The sequence below is a fragment of the Mesocricetus auratus genome, unplaced genomic scaffold, assembly GCF_017639785.1.
Source record: "Mesocricetus auratus isolate SY011 unplaced genomic scaffold, BCM_Maur_2.0 Super-Scaffold_100008, whole genome shotgun sequence".
Classification (NCBI taxonomy): Eukaryota; Metazoa; Chordata; class Mammalia; order Rodentia; family Cricetidae; genus Mesocricetus; species Mesocricetus auratus.
The window spans coordinates 12399446-12414095 of record NW_024429192.1 but is presented as its reverse complement, the minus strand read 5'-3'; positions in this window follow the sequence as shown (position 1 = coordinate 12414095).

Sequence of the window (14650 nt, the reverse complement as noted above, 5' to 3'; positions counted from 1 at the left end):
AAAAAATAACAAAAGATGTCCCCAGAGTAAACAGCATGGAGAAACTCTGTGGTAGAACCTAAAACAGATTTTTTAAAGAAATTCAACCAGCTTCAAGGAAGCATAGAGCAATGATTCTGTACTCAAGGAGATCACCTTGACCGAGAGATTAGAGACAATTTAAAAGATTAAATGGAAATTCTGGAAAAGAAAGCTATCAAGCAAAATATAAAATAATATAAAGACATCTAATAGGGTCACTTTGGGCACAAGAAACATTAGTGAACACACACAATAATTGGACAGAGATGACAAGAAAAAATTAAGAGAAATATAAAACAAAGTATTGAAGAACACTGAGTGTTCTTGAGGTTCAGAATACCCTTGAGGACATCAAGGGGTTAGATAAATTAGCAAAAGTGATAATAGCCTGTGAAAGGTTCAGGCATTACGCTGGCCAGCCCTGTTACCTGGCAGGATGCACTCAGGCAGCACTCTGGCCAGCCCAGAGCTCTGTGAGAACCAAGCAGGTGCAAAGGACCCCTTTAAAGGACTGGCCCCTGCCAGCTTATGCTTTCTTTACTCTCGTTGTCCTCTCCATCTCATCTCCTCTCTTACTCTCATCTATCTCTTTTACTCTTTCACTCTTGTCTTGCTCCTCTCTCTCTCTCTCTCTCTCTCTCTCTCTCTCTCTCTCTCTCTCTCTCTCTATTTCTCTCTCTCTCTCTCTCTCTCTCTCTCTCTCTCTCTCTCTCTCTCTCTGCACGGGTTGTTTACCTCTCACCCCCCCCTGTCCTTTTCTGTCCACCAATAAAACTCCACATTGAATTGTTGAGTCACGGTCTGTGTCTCATTACTGGGTAAACCTAGACATTTTAAGAATAGCCTGGCTTCAGTAGCTTTCCTTAGTGATAGAGGAAGATTCCATAAACCCTTTCTTCTGAACTTGAATGTAAAGCCAGAATAACCTGATCAAATCTGCCAAATTCTGCTGCTTGCTGAGGCTAGAACATGGCCTCTTTGTCCAACTATATCTTCATGAGATTTCTGGGTTTTATGGTTTCCTTCACTGTCTAAGAGTGGTTGTCCTGAAACTTGTTCTGTAGACATGGCTGGCCTTGAACTCAAAGATCCTTCTGCCTCTCTCTCTCTGGAGTTAAAGGTGTATACCACCACAACCAGCTCAGAGATTTTCTTTAAAGCCTTTAACAAGTTGGAAGTCTTGAAGTCAATGCTTCTTTTATTTTACTTTACATCGGGCTTTTCCTTCATCTGTGTATCTCCTTGAACACAGAATTTAGCTCCATTCCAATTCCTGGTGCCCCTTTCCTATTGAACTGTACATTTTGTATTTTTCTTTGCTTAGATTACTCCTTTTCATTATAGATCATCGTCAGAGTGAACACTAATAACACATGACAGAGTCAATACTATGCTCTTTTGAAATTTTCTCTTCCAGTGCAACTAATCCTACACTCTTCAATTTATGCCTCAGGTGTATTTTTTTGGTCAAGGGCAGAAAGAAGCCACATTCTTCACCAAAATATCACAAGAACAGTCTCTAGGCCACATAATAACTTTCTTCTCCTCAGAAACATCTTGAACTATGCCCCGCCATAGTGCTTAACAAAAAATGAGCAAAGAAAACACAACTGTGAGTATGTGGAGGCAAGACAACCCTTGCTGTTAGGGGTGTAAACTAATACTGCTTTCAAAAAACAATATAAAAATTCTTCAGAATTAAAACATGAACTACATTATGATGCATTACATCCTATCCCTGGGTGTGTAACTGCAGGAAGTAGTATCAGCATATCAGAGGCAATGTATACTATCATAGTGATATTATAGCAAGAAATCAGATAGAAAAACAAAACAAAAGAAGATTGTAAGACCCAGAGAAATAGGGAGACTTGTGAGATTTTGTTGTCAGAGAAGCTAGACTCATGAAGTCTCATCAGCGTGTCTTGCAAAGATGACCGGAACAAGGAGAGCACAAATAATGTAAGTTAACATAGAAAGGGGAAATCTCATGAGGGCTCAGCCCTAGAGAAACAACTCCACGCAAATAAAGAAAAGAATGGAAGGCAGTATTTCTTAGGGAAACGTTCCCAAACTATCAGATACCAAGCTATCTGCCCGAAATCATACGCATACATGTAACATTATTAGGGACTGAATGGGTTAAATATATATATTTAAAATAGACACACACACACACACACACACAGAGTGGGGGGAGATATGAATTTGAGAAAGCAAGAAGGATGTGTGGGAAGGGGCCAACAAAGTAATTATATTCCAATTTCCAAATTGTAAAACAAAAAAGAAAGGCAAGAGGAAAAGAGGGGAGAGGGAAAAGAGGAAGGGAAAGACAGAAAAAGAGAGGACAGGCAGGGGATTTTTTTTTTTTAGAAAGAAAGGGAAATAGAAGAAAATCTAGTGTTTATAAAGGTGATGTTTTCGTTCCCACTTGTAAGACTTGTGTTTTGTTTGTTTGTTTGTTTTCCCACTATCTGGGGACCAAGTGTAGAGCCTGTGTGCCAGGATTCTTCTGATGGGTACACATATGATAACAGTTTCTCTGTTTGGGTAGAAAGTAACAAAACATCACACAGCTGTTTCTAATTGGTCTAAATCCAGCAGTAACTTCTCTTTCTCACCTTTATTTCCTTACTCCTTTGAGAATTTGATCATATTTTCCCACATCTTCATGGCAGACGTTACATTCTGCTCCCCAGTCTTTCCATTTTCCTTTCCTGGGAACTCTATGGAATAGAAATATTAAGTCCTATCTTTTCTCATAAGTTTTATGAAGCTTTGTGGGGAACCTACAGCCTGTGAGCTTGATCCACACAAACCACCTACCAACACTCATCGACTGTTTCCACAATTTATTTTTTCTGATTTAATTCCTGGGGACATGTCAGATCTTTCAGATCACCAAAGTCATTTTTATGATTTATGAGAAAAAGGCTTTAGTGACTGAATTTATGAAAATTTTCAGATTATGCTGCAGTCTCTGGCATCTGCCTTACAGGGCAGAAGTGTCAAACACCAAACACAGCACTTAGGTCATCCCTGTACCTGTTTCCTGACCACATACCCACTCCCATAAGGGACAGCCTTTTCTCTCCCTCATCAGCACTTAGGGATCACCGTGACATGTTCGAGCACACCTTGCTCCTTTGTAACCAAATGAAACATCTAGGAGTCATTTTTTTTCTATGTGCTGTTGTTAAAAGCCATTCTCAAGATGGAGCACTTCCCTCTTTAGTATAATCCATGTTTTCTTTGTAATTAAACAAAAAAGAGCTTTTGACCCAGAACATTTTCTCAGTTGTTATAAAATTTGCCTACCTATGTGTTTTCCATTTGTTAAGTGCAATTGCACTTTTCGTTATTTTCCTGTCAACAAAATTGTCACCTTATCTTTTTTGAGGTCCTTGCACGTTACTCCCTATTCTTCTCATTATTACACTATGTACAGTTTAGGAAGTCTGAATACTGATGTTTCATTTTCAAAACCCAATAATCTTCATATTTCAATTTCCAAATGTTTGGGTGTTGTTTTAGTATTGTTTTCAACTGTATCTCTCCCTGTTGTGCTGTAAAAATAATACCCCATAAAATGAAATAATCAAGCTCTAAATGCTTCGTTGTACAAGCTAAAACATATCCTTAACAAACACTGTTGTCACAGGATTTAATTATGTATCCCCTACGTATTTCAAACTGATATCATTATATCTGTCATGATATAAATTCATTTAAACTATATGTGACGGTATATAATATATATATTCATATATATGGCCAGGACTATTAAATGCACAGTTGATTCATGGAGGTCAAGTACAATGCAGACCACAAAATAGGTTCTCCTAAAACTGGGTGAGTTCATAAAATACATTTCATAGCTGCAAAGGCTTTCTTATAGTTCTTGATAAAGACTGACTAGACATCTCTAATGAATTTTTATTCTGTTGGGAATTGGGACTAACACTAAGCTCTAGACACCTTTCTTAATTATGCACCAAGATTATAAAATTATAACCTTGTTTAGATTAATTGAGCCCCAATGTTTCAATATCTATGACTTAAATATAAAGTGTACATGAAACAAAGCCATAGGGATATCGCATAAATTATTCTTTTTATAATTTAAAGCTGAAAAATAACAGCTATCTTGGGATGCAAAATATCACAGTAGTCTAGAAAGATTTTAACATTTAGGGGGAAAAGTCAAAAGGATGTGACCGTCGACTAATTAATGTAATTACTAAAAATATCATTAATTAGGAACAATTTTCATATCAAGACAGCAGTCATAACAGTATTTCAGAAACCCCAGGTTGTTACCCATTAGCTATTCATGACTAGAATGTTTTAATGAAATAAAAAGAAAATGTAATTTTGAATATAAGTATTGCTTGATTAAACATATACTGGATTATGTAATGTGTGCCATATAGACAAAATTATTAATTAAACTATGTATATGTTTGTTGTTTATGTATTGCACAAATATTCATTGAGTAACTACTACAACAACAATTGGGATTATAATTGATGTTGAAAGTCAAGAAAATTGTCTTTATAAAGTCCATGGTACAACCACAAAGGAATATAGTGTCTGTGAAATCACGTAAGCCTTAAAATTTTTTAAATCGGTGTTTCTAAGGGAGAAAATAAATATCTGGAGGGGTTTTGGGAGATGAGATTATAATATCAAAGTGATACCGGAAGGACAAAGACAGTAGATCCTTTCAAGCTATTTGATCATAGCCATGGGGAAAAATAGTAGCATAGTTCTTGGGGACAGAATATGAAGGGAAAAAAAAGCATCGTGTTGTGCCGAGCTTTCATTGGCCTATTGCATGTGACATCACAAAGAGTCAATGTGAGGTATGCCAGATACCAGACCAGATAAAGCAGTGCATGTGGATGGGTCTCGCCCTTATACTGCAGGGGAGCTGTTGGTTGATGGATGAGTAGTTGTACTCAACTGTTTCTGACAGAACTGAACTCTTCCCATTCTATTGAACCTCAACATAGTGGCTGTGTTTCCCAGGTTTTCAGTTTTGAATTTTGTGTTTGACATATATCTATTTTTTTCTTTTTATTGAAAATTACTTTCTCATAATATATCCTGATTAAGCCTTTAGTTCCTCCCCCACCTCCCCTGCCATTTATATTCAATCTCTTTCTGTCTGTCATTAGAAAGAACAGACTTCCAAGAGATAACAACCGATTGTGACAAAATAAAATATATATAATAAGATAAAGAACATCACATTGAAGTTAGACCAGGCAAACCAACAGAAGGTTTGCTTCTCATGGTGTGCTCCTTAAATCGAATCAAACATTAATTAGTACGCTCACACATTTTTATACCACCATTGTACCAGCGTATTTCGCAGGCAAGACACCACTGTAGATCACATTGTTGTCTGGCGTTTGTATTATTTTTTTGGTAGTCTACAAAGCACCTTCCCATACCAAAGACACTAGAATATAGGAAAGAAGGTTCTGTATAGACACTCTAACTCTCCATGTTCAGTGACTTGGCAGGTATTCTCTACAGCAATTAGGCCTTGATGTCAGTTGGTGGAGAGCAACATCCTGGGTTGTTTGGGATTTTTTTTTTGGTGGGGGGAGGTTTGAGACAGGGTTTCTATGTAGACTTTGGAGTCTGTCCTGGAACTAGCTCTTGGAGACCAGGCTAGTCTCAAACTCAAAGAGATCCTCTGACCTCTGCTTCCCAAGTGCTGGGATTAAAGGCATGCACCACCATTACCCAGCTTGTTTAGGGATTTCTTTGAGACCCTTTGGCAAACATCTCAATTGGATATAACTCAGTCCCAGTTCTGATATCTTCATTTGGTTACAGGAGATTATAATTTAGGACTCTGTCTCACCCGTTATTTGGAGACTTCATTAGGATTGCCTTCATAAACTTTAGGAAGTTTCCACTGCACTGCCTTTCCGTACCACCTCTCAAATGTCCCTCAATTCCAGCTGTATCTTCTTGCATTCAGTTCCTTATCCTTTTCTCTCCCTACTCCCTCCCCACCTGATCTTCCCCATGCCAGTCTTTCCCATCCCCAGACCACCCATAAAATCTATTTTGTTTTCCCATCTGAAGGAAATCCATGTGTCTCCCCAAATCCCTTCCTCTATACCTAACATCTGAGCCTATGGATTGTAGCTTGGGTAATATCCGCACATATGTGAATACATGTCATATTTTTCTTTCTGACCCTGGGTTACCTCCAAGGACGGAGTTTTTAAGTTAATATGAGGTTTTTTTATTTATTGGCTGTTTTGTTAAACTCCTTAAATCAGGGGGTCTTGAGCTTGTGTAAAAGTCTAAGTGAAGGAAGATGTCAACGTGGATATAGAATTTTAGTATGTAGTTGAGTCATTTTTTTTTTAGCCTAAACTATGGCAATGGAAGAAAACATGGGAAGTGAGACAACTAATCTTGGTTGTTAAGTTGACTACAATTGGAACCAACTAAACAGCTGGACACAAATTTCTGATTGAATCATAAACCTGGATCATGTCAACTCAGAATACCCACCCTGAAACTGGGGCAACCTTCTGTGTCAAGCCTGCAAACAAGAGCATGAGAAAAGGGAGCTTTTGTTCTTTGCCTGCTTGCTTTCACTCTCATAAGTTTATCTGTCTTGCTACTACATCATGGGTATTAGAACCTCTTCGTTTGTCAATACAACGTAGACTGAACACCAGCAGCTCTCTAGGAATTTCTAGGACTCCTACACCAGATTGGGACCGCTGAGACATCCAGTCTCATTGACTGGGCAACTGCCAGAGTTTTGGCCTGTCAGGAGAGAGTTTTTTATTGAATGACTTGGACCACAGTCTATAAGGCATTCTTTTATTTTTTTGGTTTTTCGAGACAGGGTTTTTCTGTATTGTTTTGGAGGCTATCGGTCCAGCCCAGCCTCGAACTCACAGAGATCCGCCTGCCTCTGCCTCCCGAGTGCTGGGATTAAAGGCGTGCGCCACCACCGCCCAGCCTGTAAGGCATTCTAATAAACATGTATATAGCATAAAATATATATTACTATATAATATAATGCACGTATATTCTGATTATTTAGAGAACGCTGATACCCGAGGGCTCTAAAGCCTAAGGTGTGAACATGATTTGCACACAGATGGAAACAAGGCCAAATATTCAGACTCAGGAGGCCAAAGTTAACTTTCCATAGGCTGACATTAATCAGTAAAGTTAGAGAAGTAGACATCAAAAACAATCAGGCAAGGAGTGGAATGCAAAAAATACAAGGGAGAATTCTGAAATAGCTGCTGTTATATAATAAAGGCTTTAAATATATTTTGTGTGCATTATAAGAATCTTCTGAAATAGTTGAATGTAGAAAGTAAAAGTTCAGTGAAAATATGATTCCAATAAAGGAACGTAAAAGAACATTCCTAGACTACATTTAGTTTAAGTTCCGGGGTTGGTAGAGGATACCCCAGAGGTCTGTGTCTTCCAGGTATAACTTGTACACTGACAAAATGCTGTTTCTTATTTCAAAGGAAAGAGTTATCATGTGCCTTAAGTCCATGTAGCATGCATCCCGCTACAGCAATTCACTGGCAATGTTGAGCTTGTTATCAATCTGTGCCTACCACTCTAAGTTATTTTTAACATTCTCAAATGGAAAAAAGTCAAGTCACTTTTTGAAATCTCAACTTTGGGACTGAAGAGACAACTAAACCATAAGAAGCATGTATTGTTCTTGCAGAGAATATGAGTTCAGTGTCCTGAGAGCAGTTCACAACCACCTGTAACCCTGTGATGGTCCTGGCCTCTGTGGGCACCCATGTTCATATGCCCATACTCCAAAGCCCACATATGCACACAATTAAAAAAAATAAAATAATTTTTAAAACTCTAATTGTAGGCAAATCTGAAAACTGTTAGTCAAATAGGTGGCATTTGGTTTGTAAAATACCTTCTAACATTAATAATACCACCATTTACCTCCCTGTAAAGCAAACTTTCCCAGAGGAATTGTGATTAAAAACACAGAGCTATCATTTCTGACCTAGAAGGACAGGACTTACTGCCCAGGGTGATGACTTCAATACTTCTAAAATTAATGCACTGAGTCTGTCCCTGGTGGGTATGAAGGATTTCTAGCTATAGCAAATTGTATTTAGCAAATGTTTAGACATCTATTTGGGGTTGTGGAAATAGCACCAGCTCTATAAAAAAAACTATTTGTATATAGCTAATGGAAAATCATGGCCATACCAGGGGCCAGGGGATTCAAGTCACATGGTGCTTGTGACTCCCATGGGCTTCGGTTCTCTTTTCTACTTGTGTATTTGGGAAGCTGTGATGCACTCATCACAGTGACTAATACCCATGAAGACAGAATAAACAGATAACCATTAAGCTCAGTGATGGAGGGATAATTCTAGAATGAAGCAAGGTAATATAGAGAGAAGGTAATTCATCCAACCTTACTTCAGGTCTAGTTCAAAATCCACTGTCATTTCAAAACAAAAATCTCAGTAAAATCATTGTAACCCACGAGTTGTCAGCATGGACAAGGGGTAAATCTCCTCCTCACTTCAAAAAGGTCACCTCTGGAGAGAAGCTTTCCATTTGGGGAACTGCATGTATTGTGTTTTACTATCACAAGTTCCTTCCCTCCAAACATCTAAATTGCATCAGCTCTAATCTGATTACTGTGGATTGAAAGTGACAGTGTGAAATGTCATGCTCCATCTTTAGGGTTTATATCACTACCATGACAAATACCATAGAGTATAATAATTGTTTCTCTGGACTGAGTAACTCTATCGTAATGGTTTCTTTGGGATTAGTGACCTAATATAGAAGCATTTCATTTTATTCTGAAGGTCTATTCTAACTGTGTAGAAGTTCACTGAATTGTACAAACTTTAGATCTAGTTGATTTCAGCTTGTGATATTTTTATTTATTTTCAAGGACTTTTGCTAATAAAGTTTATAAAATTTAAAATAAAAACCCATTATCCATATTTTAAAAAAGAACTCCAATACAAAAGGAACTCAATGATATTCTTAGAAGCTCTTTGTCTCATAATTCTTATTTAGGGCTTTCTTTTTTATCTTATAGGTTTTATGAGTATGTATTTTTTTGGCTTTGTGTTTTTATAGGATTTATCTGTGTGTGAATGTGAGTGTAACAGTGTAAAGCATCTATATGTGTTTCTTGGGCTTTTCTTTGGTTCTTTTTCTTATGCTTGTTTTGTCCTATTCTGGTGTTTTTGTTTTCATTTTATATAATAGTATTTTATTGTAATGTTGGATGCATTTTGTACCCTAATGAGAGAGAGAGAATGAGCAGATATGGATTTTGGTGCTTGGGAAGTAGTAAAAACCTGAAAAGAGTTGAGGGAGGAGAAACCATAGTCAGGATATATTGAATTAAAACCCTTATTTTAATGAAATAGCAGAAATAAGTATTTTGTTTTAAAGACAGCCATAAAATTTCATTCACTGCTATGTCACCTTAATTAATAGGCCTTCAATCCAACAATAATATGGTTGTTTTCAGATAACACATATCACTCTTATAATAAAAATGGAGGTAGTTGAAGTAACGCTTAAAAGTCCGTTTAGAAGCTATCTTTGGGAAGACTAAATTATCAGAACAATATTTGAGAAGGTCATGGGAATTTATTTGGGAAATCTATTTTTTAATATATTTACAATGCTAGGGACTAAACCCAGGGTGTGTGTGTGTGTGTGTGTGTGTGTGTGTGTGTGTGTGTGTATCTGTGTGTGTGTATACATAGATGGTAGAAGATAGAAGAAGATAGATAGATAGATAGATAGATAGATAGATAGATAGATAGATAGATAGTGTGGGGCATGTGTGATTTATCTAGCTCATAATTTCATGGTGCCTTTCTAATTTTCAAATCCTTCCTTTGTATAATTTTGAAGTAAATTCTCCTCTCTTGCACATGGTAGATATCCAAGATGCTTAAAACCAAATTAAAAAAACTTCACACATATATTGTTTAATACACATATACAACATAGTCAAGCTTCTCTTGAACTCAGTATTTATAATTTGCTGGAATAGTTAATTTATACAATATTTTAAAGATTTATTTTATTTTTATGTGTTTGCGCAAGCGCACGTGTGTGTGTGTGTGTGTGTGTGTGTGTGTGTGTGTGTGTGTGTGTGTGTGTACTTGCGCATGAGAGTGTCCCAGGAATCCAGGAGAGGAAGTCAGATGCCCTGAAACTTGAGTTACTGGAAGTTGTGAACTACCAAACAATGGTGGTGGGAACCAAACTGGGGTCCTCTCCAAAAGCAACAAGTTGTGTTTCATTACAACAATGAAACACAAAGGATAAAAAGGGTTTATTTCACTCATAGTTCCATTTAGGAGTTCATCATGAAAGGCAATCAGGACAGGAACTCAAGCATGGCAAGAAACTAAAAGCAAAGTTTACTCAGTGGCCCTGTTTGCTCCCTTTGGCTCATCTGCCTTTTTTATAGTACCCAGGAATCCAATGGGCTGGATCCTCCCACAAGGCCATTATTGAACAAAACAAGAATTATTTGAACACAAATATTGCAATCCCGTGACAGTCAATCTGGTAACCAAGATAGATAACATACAACTAACAGGAAGATGGGGGAACATAGCTTGGGTATATTAAACCAGTGTTTCTCAACCCATGGGTCAGAGCACCTCTGAGGTCGCAAATCAGATATTTACATTATGATTTGTAACAGTAGCAAAATTACAGTTATGAAGTAGCAATGAAATAATTTTATGGTTGTGGGTCACCATATGAGGAACTATACTAAATGGTTGTAGCATTAGGAAGTTTGAGAACCACTATACTAATCAGAGGTTTTCCTGGTTTATTTTTCTGTTGTTATAATGAAACAGTGTCTAAAATAAACTGAGGAGTAAAGGTATTCTTTGGCCTATAAATTACATACAGTGAGAGAAATCAAGGTGGTAACCAAAAGAAAGGAAATAAAGCAGAGACCATGGATGAATGCTGTTTATTAGCCTGTTCCATAGATCATGTCTAACTCCATTTCCTTTTTGCTAATATTCTTCTTATTTATTTTCATGTACATATGTGTATGTCTGTATATGTGTATGCACCTGAGGTCACGGCCATCCCCTGGAGCTGGAATTGCAAGCAGTTGTAAGCAGCCTGGTGTGGGTGTTGGGAATTGAGCTCAGGTTCTCTGCAAGAACAGTACATGTGCAGAACCACTGAGCCATCTCTTCAGCCCCTCAACTACATTTCTAATACAGTCTAGGCATAGCTTCTGAGGAATGGTATCATCCACATCAATTAGCAATTAAGAAAATGACTCACAGACGTGTTCATGGGCCAATCTGATTTGTAAAATTCTTCAGTTGAATTTCTGTCTCCTTCCCAAGTGTGTCAGGTTGACAACCAAGATCAGCAATCACAGACGTAATGCATTTTGCACTTAGAAATCTTCGTTTCTTAAAATTTTCCATTGAATATTTTCATACCGCATTTGACCCTTAGCAACTAATGCTGTGGAAAATTAAATTACAGACATGGAGAACTATTTAATTTCACAACAAATTTACTTTTTAAAGGAATCATCAAAACCAGTGACTAATATAGTCAAGAAAATTATATTTCCCAACATAACCCCTATCACTCAGTGTTATTATTGATAACTCTGACTTTACTCTCAAAAGTGTCCAAGTTTGCAGAAAAATATTATGAGGTCCCATATGAGTAACCTACTGCACTGTAGGAACGAGTATAGAAGTCAGAAGGTAGCTTCCAAAATGACACTCAGAATATTTTGAAATCCGTACTAAAACTTCTGGTTTCTGAGTGATAAGAAAGATTGGCAGTTACAGCAGTAACCAAGGATGCAGGCAAAGCATGTTGCAAAGACTAAAAATCTTAGATCCATGTTGTTAACTGAATTACTTAAGAGCATATTCTTGATAAAATATGGGTTTCCTAACTTACCTACCAGTTTCCATACACATCATGCAAAATAATGAATGGAGTAGGCAAAGCAGGTAACAGTTCTTCAACAAGTCTCACAGATCAACTTTGATCCCCACGACCCACGTATTGATATTTCCTGACACTGCTATTGCAGAGATAAAGCATCATGACCAAGGCAATTGATAGAAGGAAGAATTTGTTCTGACTTTATAGATCCAGAAGGATAAGAGTCCATCACCATCACCAAACCATGCAGAAATGTGGCAACAGGCAGGCAAATCTTGCTACTGAAACTACTGAGAACCCAGATCCCAAACAGCCAACAGGGAGAAGAGACAGCAAACTCAAAATAGTGGAAGCTTGGAAGCTCTCAATACCTGCTTCCTGGCGATGGAGGGTTGGATCAGCAGTTCAAAAGACTGGAAACTGCTCTCCCAGAGTTGGAGAATGCAATTCCCAGCACCCATATGATGGCCCAAAACTGTCTGTAGTTCCAGTTCTCAGAGTTCTTTCACATCATGTGTCTCAATCCTACTCATTTTCCATCTCTTCCTGTCCACCCTCTGCCATTGAAGTGCCCCACCTCAATAAAATTTAAGAGGAAAAAAATAAAATAAACTCTGGTCATGAGCTGTAGTGTGACACAGTGAGTCTCACAGTAAACACTTTTGTCTAGATATCTTTACCTGCAGAGTCATTGGTCTGGTTTGAGGCCTCTGGTCTCTGCCACACTATCAATGCTGGGCCCTCACTTTAACTCCTCTAAATTATCCTGCTGTCCTGTGTTGCAGAAATTCTGCAGTTTTGGGTCTACAGAATGGGTTCCTTAACATGCTCCAGCAAGTCACAGAGGGGTTGGATATTGGGGTGGGGCAGCCCATAACCCTGATTCTGGGCCTGGGTAGTTGCTGGGTTGGTCAGTCCACCAACTCTCCCTTGTCTTCCCCACCAGGGTTAGCTCTCCTGCATTGCCCTGGTGAGTTCACCCTTGCAGCAATAAGCAAGGGACAGGACCCACTATTTAATTATTACTTTTATGTTTTTAGAGATTATAATGTAATTGCATCACATTGACAAGTTTCATTGTACCAGGCATAAATTTCCTCCCATGGAATATTTAACAAATGTAATCAAAGAGCTTGTTTACTACCTGAATAGTAGTGACAATTTTTTCACAAGTGTGGCACATTTGCCTGACAGGTTGATCTCATGTATCAGGGGATAGACAGTTGGGTAAGACGTATGAAGTATTTGCCAGCCAAGAAGCTGACTTAAAGATTCTAGAACCTTCTGTCACTAGGAAAGTTAGCCTGCAGAGAAGAATTTTCCAACTTAGAGCAAGTGAGATTTTTTTAACATCATGTATACACGGTTTTTATTGTCTTCAGGAAATGAGTCTTCTAGTTCTTTGAGAGCAACCAAAACAAATGGTTAGGTTAGAACTTGGACTGTTGTTGTGTGGGACACTGGGGCCTCCTTAAGCTGTTGCTTAATAATTCATGCCTTCCTGGAAGATACATTTCTAGCCTTACATGGCATCTCCTTTCAAACTCCTTTCTTTTAACAAACTGCGTTTTCTTTGTTCGTCTTTCTTTTCTTCCTCTTTCATTTAACTTTCAAACTCAAATTGCATTTTCTTTACCCACAGCAGAATTCTAATACCACTCAGCTTTTATTAATAGGTCATAGAGAATCCAATTTGGCATCCAAAAGCAGGGAATTGTCTCTTAGCCCAGTGCAATAAGTAATCTGAAGACAAATCATTTTCAAATTCAGATTAAAGGCATAAAGTCTCACCTCTCCCAACCCTCCTGTGTTCCCTCCAGGTTCCATCTCTTACTATACTGCCAAGTTCAGTTATGTTTCCCAGAATACATGACACAACATCTGTGGTGACTTCCACTGAGATTTATTTCCCAGATTTTCATTAAAATAATAACTGAATTGTCTCCGCAAAGTGCTGCTTACCATGATACAGCCCTTTAGAGGTTTGCAAATTTGCATTTAATACTCTTTAATGTCATTACAGCATTAATAATCAATGCCTAAAGAGCAATAAAATATTTCACACCTTCTGTTTATGGAGATAGCTTCATAACCCTCCATTTTCATAAGACTAGGTCAAAATATGCATTAAATAGAATTCTTGTCATGGTCTGAATGAACCTGGGACCATTTATAAACAATTGTCCATCTCCGTAGTCTCCTCTTCAGAAAAATAATGCAGGTACCTTGTCTCAACCCTATAAATGGCATTGCCCTTCCTAAGTTCCTTAATGGCCTTTGAGTTGCTAATGTTCCTAAATGCAAAAGGAACCAAGACTAAGGAGAGGAGTTCAAAGCAAGAGCAGCCATATTTTAAGGGTACTTCACTTCCAGCTTTAAAATCCCTAGGAAATCAAGACCCACCAGGTAGACACAGCACCAGCAGTCATGTGCCTGGTTTTCTTCCTTCCTCCTTTCCCTTCCCCTTCTTTCCCCTCCTCCTTCTCCCTTTTTCTCTTCCTCCCCTCCTCTGCTCCTTCCCTCTATCTGTACCTCTTTTTCTATAATCCATTTAGATAAGAACAATTCAAAACGAGAGAAAAGTTGAATTATTTTTAAGGTGCAGTTTTTACATAACTACTAAAAAGTTTTGCTTAAAACTTTGTAAAGTCA